This window comes from Salvelinus sp. IW2-2015, unplaced genomic scaffold, assembly GCF_002910315.2.
Source record: "Salvelinus sp. IW2-2015 unplaced genomic scaffold, ASM291031v2 Un_scaffold8278, whole genome shotgun sequence".
In the NCBI taxonomy this organism is placed as follows: Eukaryota; Metazoa; Chordata; class Actinopteri; order Salmoniformes; family Salmonidae; genus Salvelinus; species Salvelinus sp. IW2-2015.
The window spans coordinates 752-7,772 of NW_019949538.1; the positions used below are offsets into that span (position 1 = coordinate 752).

The window sequence follows — 7,021 nt, forward strand, 5'->3', positions numbered from 1 at the left end:
CTAACCACCTACAGTAGATGTGTAAATTGACCTTATCTAGCTAACTGTTAGTTACTTAGCTTTCACACACTGAGCCAATGATGGGAATGTCCATAACGTTAGCTAGCTAGATAGTTAGCGTTTGTTTTGTCAATAGCAAACACCCCATAATGTTAAATTGGGCAATTGTATCCAACCARAACTTRCATATATCCAGCCAACAGCTAGTTAGCTAACGTTAGGTTATACAAAACAAATTGAATTGGATGAAAAAGCAATAACGTTACTTGCTTGGATACGTTAGCTACCTAGCAGGCCAACTAATAGCGCCATTTATTTAATTGATATTTAGCTATAGCAGCCTCATTGACATGGAACTACATTTATTTCAGGGGGAACGTAATTTCGGTTAACCCAAATTAGGTGGAACGAGGAAATGGAAAATAGCTAACGTTAGCTAGTAGTTATCGTCATTAGCAACGAGGCTAGCTATCATCATGCAAACAACCACCGACTTACTTTAGCTGTGGTACTCCTGCTGTTGATTCGGACGCCTCTTGCGATTCACCTAAGTGTTCGAATGTATTTAATTCTATCAAATATAAATATTGTATAATTATCAGTCAATAGAGACAGACTAGCAACCCTTTCATTCTTTTTCTTCTTCTTGCTATCTCGCTGTTCGTGAAAGGTTTACGTTCTCCGGAAGTACAGGCAATCGCACCATTGAGCTATGAACGACACACCCGCTTGCGTCAACACTTCCAGGTTGCACAGGGCTCGATACATTTTTMGGGGGGGACCCAAGTTTAAAAAAATGTTTTTAAATAATGGTGATTKATTATTTGAGTATATGACTTCAAATTATGTAACTCAATGGTTTTAACAATGCAATGATACAAGCTCAATTATTTAAAATGTATATTATGTGGATGGAATATGTTTGAGACCATGCACCAAATAACCTCCATATGATATTCCCTGTCCTACATTTTTGGATACTGCTAACATTTTATGGACAAAAAAACTGCCTCAAACATTAAACGAAGTTCAATCAATCATCTTTATTACTCCCTTCTATAGAATTTTCAGGAATATCTTATCTAAATGCGAGTGGTTACAAAAAATAAAGCACATCTTGAGGAAAAAGAACAGACACTCATATAAATGTTGGGTAAGAAAACTAACGGAGCCAACACTTGTTATCACTATGCTTTCATCATCATTACACACTGCTAGTCAGTGCTGGATTTGGGTATAACCCCAACCGGAACTGAATACCGGTACCTAATTTTCTACTGCTCAAGTTCCTGCACCTTATATAGAATATTTAGTTCAAAAGTATTATGGAGTTCCTGCACCTTAACAGTACCAGCACCCAAAATGAGTACTGACACCTATTTCAGTCCAAGTCAAGCACTGTTGCTAGTTTATCAAAATTGTGAGGAAACATAACCAGTGGTTTAAAGTACTTAAGAAAAAAAATACTTGGGTATGTGTACATTACATTACTATTTATATTTGACTACTTTTACTCCARAACATTCCTAAAGATATGTACTACTCCCATACATCAACCCCGAAACCCAAAAGAACTCATTACATTTTGAATGCTGAGGCAGGATAGAATTATGGTCCAATTCACACACCTATCTATATAACGCATTGTCAGCCCTACTGCCTCTGATCTGGCGGACTCATTAAGCACAATAACTTGCGTTTGTAAATTATGTCTGAGTGTTGGAGTGTGCCGCAGTCTTGTCTGTAAATAAATAAAAAACAAGAAAATCGTGCCGTCTTCTGTTTGCTTAATATAAGGAATTTTATGTATAGCATTGACTTTAACTTTGTTACTTTTACTCAAGTATGAACATTTAGTACTTTTTCAACCACTGAACATGACACATTTCACAATCACATTGAATTCAATGAGGCTACATGTTTGAACACAGATGTAAAAATATACTGATGGTCAGTTCAGAAAGACTGTTGTTGATCATAATTATTTGAGGAAACAGATGAATCAAACAATGGTGAAACACACACAAAGACACAGGCAGGCACACTCATCTGATGGGTCACCATAAACATACACTCCGTGCTTCCATTATTTTGTCCCTTCACTGTAGGTCTGGAAAATGCACAAATTGAGGACCGTTGGTATTTAGTCCGTCTTTCAGTTTGAATGAGCTCTCTAGTCAAAGTGATATTTCACAGGACACACACAATTTACTACAATCCCCTATGCGTTTGTGATCCAAAAGTATTTCATGAGCTTTTGTAAACAGTTATGAACTGCCCTCCACTGTAAACAAACACTACTACTCTAGGGAAGTACCTCAAAATGTGAACACTTTAGTATTGGAAAGCCAAACTCTTCCTATCTGAGTAAGGGTGGCCCAAGAACACAGAGTAAAAAAAAATATCCCACTTACACCACTGACATGTTTACATAGAAAAGCTATACTGTCAAATTCATCTCTGTTGAATCAATACATTGTGCTGATGTAGAGCATTACTGAAAAGCTGGAAAAATAATCACTAATGCTAAAAGAATATGGATGAGCTGTAGAGGTAGTTGTCCCCTCTGTTGCATTGTCTTCTGGGTACATAGTCAGGAGGTAAAGTGTTCAAAAAGGGCAGTCGTTCTCTTCCTAACGTCCTTCAAGCTTCATCATGCTATCGCTTTTGCTTCAGGCAAGAATGCTTCCCAGAACATTACGAGCTAAATCCAAGTGGGAGAAAAGTGAAAAGAGAGCACATCAATATCTGGAGTATAAAGGCCAACATTTCAAGCAAACAATTACATGAAAACACATATTTGAAGAGAGATTTTTTTTTTTTAAGTAAAAAATAAGAGTACAGATTACCCGCTGTTGAGACTGTAGAAGAGACTCCAGATATTTCACCTATCTGGCTTTTGAAGTCCTTGGACTCTCTTTTGTTAGATGGAGGGAAGAAAAAAAACTGTCATGTAGATTTTCTCATGCAAAACTATCCTGAATACGGTAGCTCGATGTTGCTCGAATGCAAAAAAAAAAAAAAAAACTAGCCTTACCTCAAACCTGAGAATTCCTTGCGAACGGTTACAGAGATCCTGTCAAAATCCCTCTCATACTGAGTGACTTTACCCTCCCACTGTAAAGACATAGGGGAATAAGGAAAGTTTAAGGGGGAATAGAAGTCAAACAGCAATACCACCTCCCTTTAAGCATGCATTACCACAGTGCTGGCCTCTTGTACCTCAGTAATCTCCTCTTTGGCCGTGTTGTAGTTTGTCAGGCTTGTTGGCCCACAGAAGCTTTGCCTCAACCTCCCTCTTCTTCTGCAGGGTGCTCTGAGCTCCTGCCAGCGCTGCCACGTTTTCATGCGCTGCTCAAAACAGCCCTGAGGACAACATAACGAGAATGCACAGCACAGTTCAGGCCAAAATCTGCCACCACATCAATTTCACATGAGGGCACACAGATTCTAGCTAGTAGCCTACCCAATTTAGCACCAAAGCTAGGCAACGTTTGCACTAATCTTCCATTGACATTTTGGATTTACTCATCCAGTCAATGTAGTCGTAGTGTTCTATTTAAAATTCAGGCCATAGAATGAAGTTTCCGTACCCTGACGGCCCCTAGTAGGCAGATGTAGAATGAAGTTTCCGTACCCTGACGGCCCCTATATGGCAGATGTAGAATGAAGTTTCCGTACCCTGACGGCCCCTAGTAGGCGGATGTAGAATGACGTTCCGTAACCCTGACGGCTCCAATAGGCGATGTAGTCGGCAGCAGCTCGGCCAAGATGAAGAAGTCGCTGGCCGCCTGCTCCTGGTGTAGCGTCTCCATCTTGTCCTCCACCTCGGCCAGTTGGGAGAGGGCCCGGGACAGAGCTGTGTTGTCCTCCGAGTTGCCAGCATGGCCCATGCTCTTGGCGAACACTGCTGTGTTTCCGCAGAGCTCTGACGAAACAACAGATATACCAGGTTCACAAATAAAAAAAGAACATCTGCTTTAAAGCTCCAATCTTATCAAAAGGGTTTTAAAGCAGACATCTCTCTTTTTTCTGTGAATCTCACCCTTTCTGTGGTTGACCAGGGAGTCCACCACCGCATGGAGTTTCCTCAGCTGCAGATCCTCGCTCTCCACCTCCTGCAGTTTGTTTGTCAAACCACGGAACACAAAGCAACGGGAGGTACAATCAGGCAACCAATCTACATCAATTAAACTAATTTGAATGACAAAGGGACTTATCGACCCAAGAAGCTTTTACAGAGGCATACGCATCCCGTTTAGCAGACAGTAAAGAAAAAGCTTATATTTTTACAGAAGAAAAAAAAATGCAAAAGCTCCAACATTAATTTAGATAACTGACTTTACTGCTATGATTTCATGTTTTGCATTTGAGTAAATCAACCAGAACAGTGATTGTCTTACAGCGTCCGAGTAGCTGATCTTGATGGTCAGCTTACTGACAGCATCAGATGCTCTGTTGATCATCTTCAGGAAGCCAGCTCCACTCAGTGTGTGTGTACCCACCGCCTAGGCAGCTGACACAGACACACACACGCACGCAGACACACACGCACGCAGAACAAGCACGCACGCAGACCAAGCACGCACGCAGACACACGCAGACACACGCACGCAGTGAACAAATGAATGCATTATTCCAGTAGTCTGTGACAGTATTGACAGCTAATGACTGAAGAGCACCTACCTCGTCTCTTTCCAGGAACTCTCTGACATCAGGGTCTTGTAACAGGGACGGGTGACACACTACTCTCTGCAGGTACCTAGGAAAATCCCACAAATATCAACGGGCTAGACTACGGGAGGAAACAATGCAATGCCTGCCATAGCAATGAAGATACAGCAATACATTCTTAACAAAAGCAAAGGAATATGACAAAATTCAACAGGCTAATATAAAAACACAATCTGAACATGATACTTCACCGTACTGTACATGCAAAGTCTGAGTACAATAATGGTAAAAGGTGCTGCTTCAGTTCTACCTCTCCAGAGCCGCTCTCCTCCTCTCCACAAAGTCAGCCGAGGAAGAGTCCTCCTTTCCCACCTTCACTTTGGTCATCCCTAGAGGAGTCAAGACATGGTTTTACTAGTGTCTTTCATGTCTTGTGATCAGTACCCTGCACCTGTGAAATCTACCGGGTTTGCATACTATGCCTGCAACGGTGGTTTTGTTTTTGAAACTGGCTGGCAGACATGAACTGACAAATGTAGTTCCTTACCCACAACGCTCTTCTCTGGTGGTGGAGGATGATACAGCCGTTCAGCGAGTGCTTCACGACAGCTTCTCATACAGCCCAAGGAAATCACTGAACCTCCTCCACACCGAGAATGTCCTGTTCCTGAACATGGGTAATGTAGTCTAGGGGTGGGAATTAGTGAGGCTTAGTATCAGTTTGCGCCAAGACAAAATCACATGTTCTGATTTCATAGAGGACACTGGCAGAAGTAGGCCTACTCAACACAAGCAGAGTAATTCCTTCAAATTGTTCATGGTCACAGTGCAAAGTATAGAAAAAATGGTTTGGGAGTACTACTATATACATGACCAAAACTAGTTGTTTAAAAAGTCCTGATTTTGCTGCTGCAGACGTTACATACCCGAGTGGACACCTTGTAGGCCATGTAAGCGTTCATGCCATCTCCTAAAAGGGAAGATCAAATTGTCAGGTTACAGAGGTTGAGACAAAGTTTAGTTTCAAATATGAAATCCGAGACAAGAAAAAGACAGACAAACTGTAAAATAAGAAAAAAACAGGCATATCCTGGCTACAACCCTCCAGGACCAAAAGTGAACAACATTTAAAAACTAAACTGAGGTAAAGAGGTTTCAAGGATCTGGTCCTGGTCCGTCTTGAGCTCGCGGTATCTTGTGTATCCATGCTGTTCTGACTCTTATCGTAGCTAGCTAGCATGCCTGCCGTCTTCTGTGAGGCTTTGAKATTCCGTCTTCTGTTGTCTTTGTTGTGTTCTTCCCATTCAACTTGACAAAAACAAAACTCTCAACTTGCCATGTGTAGCTAAAGCTATAGTTAGTTTCTTGCTACATTGATAGCCAATATTAGACTCGTAACCACCTAACCCTCAAAGTTGCTTGGACAAGCAAGAAAACACTCCCTCTCACAGCGACGCCATCTTGGCTTCCTACTTTAAAAACTCAACTCAATTGAGAGGAAGATGAGATAATTACATCACAGCTTCATTGATTCAACCACAATACACACTTCAAATGCTTCTAAATGGTTGCTAAACATTAGTTCAAAGATAGTGAGAAAAAAATATTCCTTACCAATTTTCTCTGGATTGGTGACAGCAACGTCCATGTCAAAGCTGTCCTCATCCTTTTCCTCTTCCAACTGAATTGGTGGAAATGAGCTGGTGAACAACAAGACTTCGGGAAATTGCACTTACATTTACTGTAATTATTCTCTCTCTTTTGCTAATGCTGCATAGAGAAACGATGATGAAAACGTTTGGGGTTTTGCTAGTCTCATAAGGTCAGCAGTGTTCCCTATCCCCTATATCTGTCTTTTGAGGGCTGATAATAATTATGGTATGGCATAATGGCCCTCCAAAGCAACAAGCAGCAGACAACATATTACATTCAACTCAACTGTGGTGGAATTTGTTGGGCATGTCCTGTTGTAGCCTACCTGCTCCATAGACCTGGGTTGTGTTGCTGATGTCCTGTTGTAGCCTACCTGCTCCATAGACCTGGGTTGTGTTGCTGATGTTCCTTGTTGTAGCCTACCTGCTCCATAGACCTGGGTTTGTGTTGCTGATGTTCCTGTTGTAGCCTACCTGCTCCATAGACCTGGGTTTGTGGTTGCTGATGTCCTGTTGTAGCCGACCTGCTCCATAGACCTGGGTTGTGTTGCTGATGTCCTGTTGCAGCCTAACCTGCTCCATAGACCTTGGGTTGTGTTTGCTGGATAGTGTAAGTGACGGGGTTGAATTCAGCTCCAGAGGTCTTGGTGGTGTGCTGGGGTTCTCCATGGACAGCTCCACCGAGACCTCTGAGG

The 7,021-nt window shown here is 41.8% G+C and overlaps 1 pseudogene; it reads right to left on the bottom strand.

Moving 5' to 3' along the window:
- Positions 1–3,033: 3,033 nt before the first annotated feature.
- Positions 3,034–6,762, bottom strand: LOC112079507 (sorting nexin-1-like; annotated as a pseudogene).
- Positions 6,763–7,021: the final 259 nt, after the last annotated feature.